We start from the raw sequence: 13,083 nt of genomic DNA, 5'->3' as shown, positions 1-13,083 counted from the left end.
TCCTGAATGCCATGCACTATTGAGTTCTAGAAGTTTGCTGAAACATGCCTCAGTGGGTACAGATAGACTTAATGAACAGACATAGTTATTATCTGGGGAGATATTTTATCACTAGGAAATCTTTTAAATCAGAGTCATAGAGCTGCAAAAATCTTCAGACACTGGATAAAATCTCCATTTCACAGAGTGAAAACTACTGAAATTCAAGGGACTTGCTGAAAGTTACACTCCATGTTAGTAAGTACATCAAGGCTAGAATCCAGATCTCTTGAACCCAAGGCGAAAGTCCTTCCCAGTGCTCAAGTCATTCATCACGTTAAACTCTTTTCTTCAAAAGACCTCCTTTATGGAGAAATGTTCTAGAACTGTTGTTTGGAAAGTACGGTCCACATGCTCCTAAGGGTTTGTAGAAACCATTATTAGAGGTGTGCTCTGAATTAAAGCACCTAGGAGAGGGTGGAGGCTTGTGTATCATGAGGACCTAGGGAAAAGATTCCACCTTAGGAAGCATCTCCTCTTTGATTTAACAGAGATTTCCTCTCCCTTGCTGAGCAGTGATGATACCTGTTGAATTTTAAGTATACATGCTGATGGTCCAGCTAACAGGCCATAAATTCCTGAGACTAAATATTCCCCTTTAGACTCTACCTGCCTACTTGCACCTGGATATGATGTATTCATGGAAATAAGACTTTAAAGTTGGCCTGCACCAGCCATGCCTGCTTGTATGCGTCCAAGTCTTTCTCCAAGTAACGTTTGCTTCATGCCCATCATTGCGTGAAGATGAAAGGTATTCAGTAAGATAAGGTAACTTTATAGTTATCAACTGCTACATAACAAAATACCCCCAAATTGGGTGTTGATTAAACAATAATCACTTATTTTTCATGGTTTTTGTTGGTCTGAGAGGAGCTCAACTGGACAGTTCTCACTCGGAGTCGCATATGGTTTTAGTGCTGTATCCACTGGGTATGCAGTCACCTGGATGGCTGGAACATGGACCTCGAAGGTGGCTGACTCACTTGGCCAGCAAGTTGTTGCTGCCCTCTAGGCTGCAGGTCTCAGTGCCTCTCTCTCCACAGGTCTGCTTGAGTGATCCAAGGTGAAACGTGTAATGAGTTTTTTGACCAAGGCCTAAAAGTCACTTTCATCGTATACTATTGGTTGTATTTACGAAGTTCTGTCCCAGTTGAAGGAATGGGGAAGAAGAACCCACCTCCTGATGAAGGATTGTCAAAACCATATTGTAAGAAGAGCATGTAAGATGAGAAATATATTGGTGCAACTATCTTTGGATAATACAATCTGTCTCTGTAACTTGACCTGTTCTTTCCATCTGGTTTTGTTCTTATTTTTGTTATAAAACTAAATTTTAGATTTTTTTCAAAATTTTCCCTACTTGTTTGCCCCAAATCTTCCTTCCCTCTGCCTGCATATTAGAGCACAGAAATGTCTGTCTTGTTCCCCTGAATGCAGGCATTCTTTATTGTTATTATTGAAGTATAGTTGATTTGCAATATTGTATTAGTTTCAGGTGTATGGCATAGTGATTCAGTATTTTTGCAGATTATATTCTATTATAGGTTATGATAAGATAATGTGTAATACCTTATCTATTTTATATACAATAGTTTGTTCCATACCCCTAATTTTTCCCTCCCCCACCTTCCTTTTCCTCTTTGGTAACCACAAGTTTGTTTTCTATGTTTGTGAGTCTGTTTCTGTTTTGTATATACATTTATTTGTATTATTTTTTAGATTCAACATATAAGTGATATCATACAGTATTTGTCTTTCTCTAGCGGACTTATTTCACTAAGCATAATGTTCTCTAGGTCCATCTACGTTGCTGCAAATGGCAATATTTCATTCTTTTTATGACTGAATAATATTCCATTGTGTGCAGTATTGTTTAATCCAGTCATCTGCTGATGGGCACTTGGGTTGCTTCCATGTCTTGGCTATTGTAAATAGTGCTGCTATGAACATTGGGGTGCATGTACCTTCTCAAATTAGAGTTTTCATTTTTTCCTGATATATACCCAGGAGTGGGATTGCTGGATCATATGGCAGTTCTATTTTTAGTTTTTTAAGGAACCTCCATACTGTTTTCCACAGCGGCTGCACCAATTTACATTCCCACCAACAGTGTAGGATACGAGGGTTCCCTTTTCTCCACACCCTCCCCAACGTCTGTTATTTGCAGACTCCTTGATGATAGCCATTCTGACCAGTGTGAGGTGATATGTTGCTGTTGCTTTGATTTGCATTTTTCTCATAATTAGCAATGTTGAACATTTTTTCATGTACCCATTAACCATCTGTATGTCTTTTTTTGAAAAATATCTATTCAAGTCTTAGGCCCATTTTTGATTAGAATTTTTAATATTGAGTTGTATGATCTGTTTGTATATTTTGGATATTAGTCCCTTGTCAGTCACATTATTTGCAAATATTTTCTCCCATTTTGTAGGTTGTCTTTTCATTTTATTGAAGGTTTCCTTTGCTGTGCAAAAACTTTTAAGTTTGATTAGGTTCCAGTTGTTTATTTTTGCTTTTATTTCTTTTGCCTTAGGAGACAGACCGATCCAAGAATATATTGCTACAATTTATGTCAAAGAGGGTTTAGCCTGTGTTCTCTTCTAGGAGTTTTAGGTTTCAGTTCTTCCATTTAGGTCTTTAAACCATTTTGAGTTTATTTTTGTATATGGTGTGAGGAAATGTTTTAATTTCATTGCTTTACATGTGGCTGTTCAGTTTTCCCAACACCACTAGGTAAAGAGACTGTCTTTTCTCCATTGTATATTCTTGCCTCCTTTGTCATAGATTAACTGACCATAGATGCATGGGTTTATTTCTGGGCTATTCTGTTCCATTAATCTGTGTGTCTGTTTTTGTGCCAATACCACACTGTTTTGATTTCTGTAGATTTATAGTATAGTCTAAAGTCTGGGAGCTTTGTTCTTTTTTCTTGGGGTTGCTTTGGCAATTTGGGGTCTCTTGTGATTCCATATAAATTTTAGGATTATTTGTTCTAGTTCTGTGAAAAATGTCCTGGGTATTTTGATAAGAGATTGCATTAAATCTGTAGATTGTTTTGAGTAGTATGGCCATTTTAATACTATTAATTTTTCCAATCCAAGAGCACATATCTTTCAATTTCTTCATCCATTTCTTAGAATCATCTTCAGTCTCCTTCATCAGTGTTTTATAGTTTTCAGCATATAAGTCTTTCACCACCTTGGTTAAGTTTATTCCTAGGTATTTTATTTTACTGATGCGATTTTAAATGGGATTTATTAGTGTATAGAAATGCAACAGATATCTGTGTATTAATCTTGTATCCTGCAACCTTGCTGAATTTATTTATTAGTTGTAGTAGTTTTAGGGTGGAGACTGTAGGGTTCTGTATACAGAGTATCATGTCATCTGCAAATAGTGACAGTTTTACCTCTTCCCTTCCACTTTGGATACCTTTTCTTTTTCTTGGCTGATTGCTGTGACTAGGAGCTCCAATACTATGTTAAATAGAAGTGGCATGAGGGGGCATCCTTGTCTTGTGTACCTGAATTTAGCAGGAATGCTTTCAGCTTTTCACCACTGAGTGTGGCTGGCAGTTTGTCATAAAAATGGGCTTTATTATATTGAGATGTGTTCCCTCTATACCCACTCTGATGAGAGTTTTTATCATGAATGATGTTGAATTTTGTCAAATGCTTTGTCTGCATCTATTGAGATGATCATTTTTGTCTTTCCTTTGGTTAATGTGGTGTATCACATTCATTGATTTGCATATGACGAACCGTCCTTGTGGCCCTGGAATAAATCCCACTTGATCATGGTATATGATCTTCTTTATGTATTGTTGGATTTGGTTTGCTAATATTTTATTGAGGATTTTTGCATCTATATTCATCAATGATATTGGCCTATAATTTTCTTTCTTTATAGTGTCTTTTGTTTTGATATCAGGGTGATGGTGGCCTCATAGAATGAGCTTGGGAGTGTTCTCTCCTCTTCAGTTTTTTGGAATAGTTTGAGAAGGACAGGTATAAGTTCTTCTTTATATGTTTGGTAGAATTCCCTGGTGAAGCCATCCAGCCCTGAACTTTTGTTTGCAGGGAGGTTTTAAATTACAGATTCTATTTAACTTCTAGTGATCAGTTTGTTCAAACTGTCTGCTTCTTTTTGACTCGGTCTTAGCAGGCTCCATGTTTTAGAAATATGTCCATTTCTTCTAGATTGTCCAATTTGTTGGCATATAACTGTAGTATTCTCTTGTGACCTTTTTATATCTCTGTGGTATCAGTTGTTATTTCTTATTTTATTTGGGTCTTCTCTCCTTTCCTCTTGGTGACCCTGGCTAAAGGTGTATCAATTTTGTTTATCTTTTCAGAAAACCAGCTCTTGGTTTCATTGATCTTTTCTACTGGTGTTTTTGGTTTTTTTTGATAACTATTTATTTCTTCTCTGATCTTTATTATTTCCTTCCCTCTGCTGATTTTGGGCTTTGTTCTTCTTTTTCTAATTATTTATCAATAGGTGGTAGTTAGGTTGTTTTTCTTCTTGTTTCTTGAGGAAGACCTGTGTAGCAATGAGCTTCCCTCCTAGAATTGCTTTTGCTGCATCCCCATAGATCTGTAAAGCTGTGTTCTCTTTTTCATTTGTGTCAAGATATTTTCTGATTTCCTCTTTAATTTCGTCATTGACCCATTGGTTTTTTAGTAGCATGTTGTTTAGTCTCCACATGTTTGTTCTCTTCCCGTTTTTCTTCTGTAGTTGATTTCTCATTTTATACTGCTGTGGTCAGAAAAGATGCTTGACATAATTTCTCTTAAATTTGTTGAGGCTTGTTTTGAGACCATTCCATGGGCACTTGAAAAGAATGCATTCTGCTTTTTTAAGATGTAGTGTCCTGTAGATCAACTAAGCCCAACTGGTCTATTGTGTCATTCAGGACCTCTGTTGCCTTATTGATTTTCTCTCTGGATGATCTGTCCATTAATGTCAGTGGGATGTTAAAGTCTCCTACCATTATTGTATTTCCATTAATGTCTCCCTTTATGTCTGTTGGTACTTGCTTTATATATTTAGGTGCTCCTGTATTGGGTGCGTATGTTAACGAGTGTAATATCCTCTTCTTGTATTGATTCCTTTATCATTATATAATGCCCTTTTTTGGTATAGCCTTTGTTTTACAGTCAATTTTTTCTGATATGAGTATTGCTACCTCTGCTTTTTTGTCATTTCCATTTGCATGAAATATCTTTTTCCATCCCCTCACTTTCAATCTGTGTCTTTCGCCCTGAAGTGAGTCTCCTGTAGACAGCATATTGAAGGGTCTTGTTTTCAATCCAATCAGCCACCCTATGTCTTTTGATTGGAGTATTTAGTTCATTGACATTTAAAATGATTAATAGGTATGTACTTATTGCCATTTTATGTCTTGTTTTCTAGTTCTTTTTGTGGTGCTTTTTGTTTTCCCCATTGAGGTTTGATGCTTTTCTTTTGTATTATGCTTGAGTTCCTTTCTTTTTGGTTTTTGTGTATCTGTTGTAGGTTTTTGACTTGTGGTTACCATGAGATTCATATACGCTTACGCATAACTATATCCACTTGCTTTAAACTGATAATCATTTAAGTTTGAACACATTCTAAAAGATCTACATTTTATGGTTTTGAGGTCCTATTTTACATCTTCATGCTTATCGTTTTACTGTTTATTATAGTTATAGTCACTTTTACAATTTTTTTAAATTTTTAATCCACACACTGGCTTATTTAAGTGATCTCCAATCCTTACTATATTTTTGCCTTTCCTATTGGGAGTTTCCCTTTTCTATAGATTCTTGCTTCTTTTCCATTTAGAGAAGACCCTTCAACATTTTCTCCAGGGTAGGATTTGCCGAAATCTTTGCTTGTCTGAGAAATTCTTTATCTATCTTCTATTCTAAATCATAATCTTCCTGGTTAGCGTATCCTAGGTTACAGGTTTTTCCTTTTCAGAGCTTTGAATATATCATGCCACTCCCTTCTGGCCTGCAGAGTTTCTGCAGAGAAATCAGCTGAGAGCCTTATGAGGGTTCCCTTGTAAATGAATTTTTCTCTCGCTGCCTTCAGGATCCTCTGTCTTTAACTTTCGCCATTTTAATTATGATAGGTTTTGGTGTGGGTCTGTTTGGAACCCTCTGTGCTTCCTATACCTGGTAATTCATTTCCTTCTTTGGGTTTGGGAAGTTTTCAGCCATAATTTCTTCAAATGCATTTTCAATTCCCTTCTCTCTCTCTTCTCCTTCTGGAACCCCCATTATGCATAGGTTGGCACATTTTATATTATCCCATAGACCTTGTATGTTGTCTTTCGTCTTTCTGTCTGCTATTCTGATTGTGTAATTCCCATTTTTCTATCTTCCAGATCACTTACATGTTCTTTTGTGTCATTTAGTTAGCTATTCATTGCTTCTAGATTGCTTTTTGTCTATTTTTGATTGGGTCATCTATAGTTTCTAGTTCCTTGTTAAAATTGTGGGTTTAATCTTTTTTAAATCAATTAATTAGCATTTTTTATACCAACATTTATAAGTCAGTATCCAGAAGAGTGTTTTTTCAAGAGTTTTTCTCTTTTTCAGTTGGGTCTGATTCTTCTGCCTTTTCATTTTACTTAACTTTCTCTGTCTCTATGAATGTAGGTGAAACAGTTACCTATTGTGTGGAAGGGTTTTTTATGTGGGAGCATTCCTAGGTAGACTGTGTGCGCCTACTGTCTTTGGTGTGAGGGCTGGATTGGTTGTGAATGCCAGCCCTGTCTTTCCTCAGGTGTGCTGGTCACTGTCGCCTTGATAGAGGGTGTGGTTGGTGTAAGAAGGGCTAAAGCCTACATAGGGTATGAAGCAGGACTTCCTCTCTACTCCATGGCTGTTGCCATGTCAGGAGTGGGGTCTGCTCCCCAGTTGCTGGAACAGAATTCCTGACAGTTGGGCTCAAGCAGCCTCTGTTCCCTTTAATGTATGTTTTTCCTTGTTCCTGCCCTGGGGCCTTTGCCCCAAAGGAGGGAAGTGGTGAAGTGAGGCTCATGTGCTCACAGAGGTCGGATGCACTCCCTTTGTAAGCATCTGTGGCTCTACTCAGAATCAGCCCACAGTGGCATCCTTTCCCCTTCTGTGGTCGGCCCAGATCTACTGTCAGGTTGTGGCATGCAGTGGGCAGAACCAGAGCATTTGTTAGGCTAGGAGTGGGGGTCAGGATGTTGTGGTTGCAGGAATTAAAGTGGCTGTGCTGCCATCAGAGGTCTGGGCTGCTTCTGGGGTACTGTTTGAGCAAGCATCAACACCAGCTGCCCCACCTGAACCACTCCTCAAGTCCCCTTTCCATCCCTAGATCGAGTCTTTTCTGCCTCAGATCCAGGGCAAAGCTGTGGCATGGAGTGGGCCATGAAAGCTCTGCTGGGAGTGGGGACTGTGGTGTGCTGCTCTCGGAGGTCTGCACTGCTTAGATGGCACTGCCTGAGCATATACCAACAATGGTCATCACTGCCGCCCCATCTGGACCACACGCCAGGTCCCCTGGCCATCTGTGCATCACTAAATTGAGTCTTTTCCCAGGACCTTAGATCCTGGGCCAAGCCGTGATGTGCAGTGAGTGGGGCTTGGGTGGTCACCCAACCCAGACTGGGGAAGGTGGCAGGTGCCAGTGCAGTGTTCTCACTGCCCTGTTGGTAAGCCAGCACACTCTTTTAAGTGGAGTCTAGGCTTCTCCAGTCCTTCTGTCTGTCCCACAGCTTATCGCAGCAGCCACGGGGGCTTGCTTCCTCACAAAGGACAGGGATGCCCAGTCGTGGCTCAACCTACTGGCTCCCCAGGGTGAGGGTCTGCCCCTGGGATCTTCCTTTTTCTCTAAGTCTCCTCCCAGGGGCACGGGTCCCAACCTACTGGTTTTTTTCCCCCTACCCTACCTGGTCACGAGGAAATCTTTCGTGCAGCATTGGCTGTACAGAATTTCTGCTGGTTTCCAGTTTTCCATAAGAATTGTTCCACATATAGATGTATTTTTGAGGTGCTGGGGTGAGTAGGGGAGGTGAGCTCCACCATCTTGATCCCACTCCCCACGCATTCTTTACCTTTAAAGAAAATGAGGAGATCCTAACTGGGAGACTTTGTAAACACTGGTGGAGAAAAGGAATCAAAGGTGAGCCTAGAAATTTACTCCAAAAGCATAAGCCTGCATTTTCTATTTACAGCAGTAGAGATGCTGACCCCTGCTGAAGCTGTGTCTTAGCAAGTAAATGAAATCACTTCTTCAGTTGCTAGAATAGAGCTCTGACTCTTATAATAGTATTAGTATGTAGGTGTTAACACAATGGAATATTATTCAGCCTTTAAAAGGAAGGTTTAAAAGGAAGGAAATTCTGACATGCTGTGACATGGATGAACGCTCAAACCCAAGATGCTAAGCGTTCTTCAGTCACAGAAAAACAAATAGCATATGATGCCACTTACATGAAATACATATAGAAATCAAATTCATAGAGAAAGAAAGTATAGAATGATGGTTGCCAGGCAGCTGATTGGGGCAGGGGAGGGAATAGGAGTAGTTGTTTAATGGATATGGAATTTTAGTTTGGGAAGATGGAAACATTCTGGAAATGAAAAGTGACAATGGTTGTACTATATACTTAGTGCCACAGAACTATACATTTACAAGTGGTTAAAATGATAAGTTTTATGTATATTTTACAATGATGAAAACTAATGCTTGGAGAAGTTGTTAAATTTCCCATGTAATTTTAAGTGGAGAAACCAGAATTCAGACACTCCAGAGAAACATTCCCAGCCACTATCCTATCTCTAAAATCAGAGATAGAATTAGCTGATTCAGGAAAAAGGGGGATGTGTAGACAGATTATAATACATCACTGCTCTTTCAAACTTGACAAGAAAGTAACGTATCTAACCCAAGAGTATTAGAGCCAACAGCACTTCTGTAAAAGCCAAAGAAACTAACTGAACAGTGCTGTATATATAACCTTCAAGGAACTGTTAATAGCCACCTTCTGGAATTTGCTTAATTCTATAGATGAGATGAAGCAGGGTATAACAGAAGGCAAAAATGAATAGGAGTTGGTGAGAACCACATGAGGAATACTGTGAGATGAAGGAAAGTGGCCATCTAATCTACCTCTGAGTAGTTACCCTGAAGTAACCTTGCAATGAATCAGCCTGGAAATATATCTGACAAGGTTAAAGTGTCCTAGCCACAGAAAAGACTGTTTAAACAAACTGGATCATACAGTACTAGAACTTCCCAGAGCCTTCTACCAATATTGTGGTATGTCCACTGCTTGATGTGAGGCCAAATTGAGATCCCATTGGACCTCATTTAGAGTAATGTTGAAGATATTTGCTAGTGAAATTAAATCTTCCTGTTCAGAGTATTTGTTAGTGAAGGAACCACAAATAAATAAATGATTTCTTATGCTGGCCAGAATCAGAAGTAGAAAGAAAATGCCCTTACTCCAGGTTCTAGAAGACATCAAATCATCCGAATCATAAGTAGAAAGAAAATGCCCTTACTCCAGGTTCTAGAAGACATCAAAAGTTATCAAATCATCCATTACTTCATCTGATCTTCCAAGACTTCAGCCCAGTTCCAAATAATAGAATGGTTTAGCCACCTTTGAGGGATTATTTAATTTAAGGGAATGTGTCCCACAGATGAATGTGGGCCTAAGAAGTAGAGAGTGTGCTAACCTAAAAAGTCAGCACACCCCTGCTTTTCAGCTCCTACTTCTGATTTGTGTGACAGGTCAGAGACCATTGTCCCCATAAGGCTCTCCCAGTGGCCATTTTACAGTCTCACCAAAGAGGCCCTTTCGGATATGAGTCCTTCTTTTCACTGGATCCCCACCTAAGACTCAATGGTAACTTAGATGATCTTTTAATACATATTTTAATCTACAGGCCCCCAAATGAGAAGTCATGACCCTAAGAAACCTGTAGGAGCAGCAAAGCATAAGAAAAAAAAAATCATTGGCTTTAAGGTTAGACTCAATCTTCTATCACAGCTCTGCCACCTACTAACCTGATGACCTGAATCAAGTTACAGCACACGAAACCTCAGACCCTCCTCTAAAAATGGAGATTAAAAAAATCTCTAACTGCCTAAGTTTGTCAAGGGTAAAATGAAATAATGCAGAAATTCTTGATGAAAAATAAATATTTCCTTCTCTCATAAGAAGCATCAGTATTGCTTTTGCTCCTCTTGGGACCATCCCCTCTTGAACTTCACAATAGGAAAAAAAAATTGTCCCATCTCCTCAACCCAAGCTTTGTCAGTGCCTTACCTCGTTTGCGCTTGAGTGGATTCATTTTGGCCCTTCTCATTCCTCTAGAGGGGACATATTTCTTCAGTTCTAGTTATCCCATGACAGTATAGTTACATGAACTGGGTGCCTTTTAGGATCCCCAGTTATAAATCCCAGAGAGTTTAGGATTCTTTGAGCAGCTATCATAGAAAGCACCCTATAAGCCCTTGTCTTCAAGACCTACACTATACCAAGAAGGAAACACTCCTTGAGTGAAAATGGCTGGTCATTTATAGTCAACACTGAATCTTTGAGACTTGGTCATTAAAGTTTAGAACTGAAGACCAATTTGTAAAACATACTTCAAGATAAATGTCTCCATAGTAAAAAGGGTCCTGGTGTGGCAAAGAAAAGGAGCCTCTACTATGTGGCAGAATGACCCATGTGAGAACCATGCAGTACAGATAGGACTTACCTGCAACTATGGGTATAGGGATTCTCAACGTATGGCAGGGTGCTCTCCAGGCAGCAGGAATGGGTGTGTGCATATACATCCTCATGTCAAATTTGGATCTAGTCTCCACTGAAGACAACTGTAAAAGCAGGATAATACTCTAATTAGGGGGACAAAAGTAGAGATCAGGAACTACTATGTTTAAACCTGATTAAATTCCCTTGTTTTGGGTTAAGATGGTGGTTTAAGTACCAGGGGATATTTGGCAATATCTGGAGGCATTTTAACTGGGAAGAGGTGTCATGGGTGTCTAGTGGGAAGAGGCTAAGATACTACTAAACATCCTGTAAAACAGGACGTGCTCTCACAATGAAGAATTATCCAGCTTGAAATGTCAATGGTGCCAAGGTAAAATAACACCAGATTGCTAGTGCTGTCGAGTGCCTGGAATATATTCTTTCTGAAGAATATCATCCTAGATCTGTAGAAACAAACCCACTTTAAAAATAAAGTCTTGTCACACAAGGATAAACAAGCTTATGAGGAGACAGTCGTGCATGAGAATCAGGAAAACTTGTCAGTAGAAGCAGATATGCAGAGGCTCCAGATATTTGGACTATAAGCTTAGTATGTTCAAGAAGTAAAAATCAGATGGCCAACATTTCCAAGGAGCTGAAAACCACAAAAAATTACAGAGCAGAATTGGTGAAGAAAAAAAATACTAGAACTGAAAAATACAATAATCCCAATTAAGAATGAAATGGATGGGTTTAATAGCAAATTAGAAATAATTTAATAGAGGATTGGTGAACTGGAAGGCAAGTCAGAAAGAAATATTCAAAATAAAACTCAGAGATGGGGCTTCCCTGGTGGCGCAGTGGTTGAGAGTCCGCCTCCCGATGCAGGGGACACGGGTTCGTGCCCCGGTCCGGGAAGATCCCACATGCCGCGGAGCAGCTGGGCCCGTGAGCCATGGCCGCTGAGCCTGCGCATCCGGAGCCTGTGCTCCGCAACGGGAGAGGCCACAACAGTGAGAGGCCCACATACCACAAAAAAACCAAAACAAAACAAAAAAAACTCATAGATGAAACACTGACAATAAGCTAAGAAGAAGTAGAGGACACAGTAAGAACAGAAGTAACAGCAATATTAGAGTTAATGACAGAATTTTCCAAAGTTCAAAATATGAACCACCAGATCCAAGAAAGTCTAAGAAACCAAAGCAATATAAATTAAAAGCAATCTATTCCTAGACACATCATAATAAACTTCAGAAAATTTTTTTAAATCTTAAAAGCACTCAGAGGAAAAAAGACATTGAAACCAAAGGGTCATTACAGTAGGATGGTATATAACAGTCCCCCCTTATTTGCAGGGGATATGTTCCAAGACCCCCAATGGATGCCTGAAACCACAGATAGGACCAAGCCCTAAATACACATGATGTTTTTTCCTCTACACACCTATGATAAAGTTTAATTTATGAATTAGGCACAGTAAGAGTAGCAATAATAAAAATAGAGACGTTATAATATGTGATAAAAAATTATGCAAATGTAGTCTATTTCTCCCTCAAAATATCTTACTGTACTATACTTACCCTTCTTGTGATGACGTGAGATGATACAATGCCTTCAGGATGAGATGAGGCGAAGTGGGGTGAAAAGTCAAAGGGAACATCATCTGCTTCCGGTGATCCTGGATCACTGATCCATGACAACGTTGATGGTTGGAGATCCTGAGTAAAATGGAACTGGACAGTGTGAGATTAATGTGCTACTCAGAACAGTGCCAAATTTAAAACTTACGATTTGCTTATTTCTGGAATTTTCTGTTTAATATTTTCTGAACATGGTGTGCTGAGGGTAACTGAAATGGTGGAAAAGTCAAACCACAGATGAGGGGGTATTACTATAGATTTAAACTCACATCAGTAATTATATTGGATGAATAGATTTACTCCATTTAAATTATGTCAGCTGAAGTTCTTAGGGAAAAAAAAAATAGCCCTTGTAGTTATTGACAAGATATATAAGGATTCCGAAAGGGTGAAAGTCAAAGGATGTGAAGGTGCACAAATATATCACTTAAAGTTTTAGGAATTAGGCTGACAGCTAATCTCTCAAGCAAAACCACAAAATCCAAAAAGTAAGGACATGCTCTATTCAGTATTCAAAAAAACACGAGAACTTTCACTAGAAGCCCTGCCCTAAAATTGATGAAGCTATATTAGTATCCTTTAAAGGATACTTTAAAGTGACGAGCATTACTATAGATTAAAATGGACACTTCACAATGATCAAAGGCTTGACTTACCAGGAAAATAAGA

The sequence above is a fragment of the Orcinus orca genome, chromosome 2, assembly GCF_937001465.1.
Source record: "Orcinus orca chromosome 2, mOrcOrc1.1, whole genome shotgun sequence".
In the NCBI taxonomy this organism is placed as follows: domain Eukaryota; kingdom Metazoa; phylum Chordata; class Mammalia; order Artiodactyla; family Delphinidae; genus Orcinus; species Orcinus orca.
The sequence above is the reverse complement of the archived record's forward strand: the minus strand, read 5'-3'. Positions refer to the sequence as shown.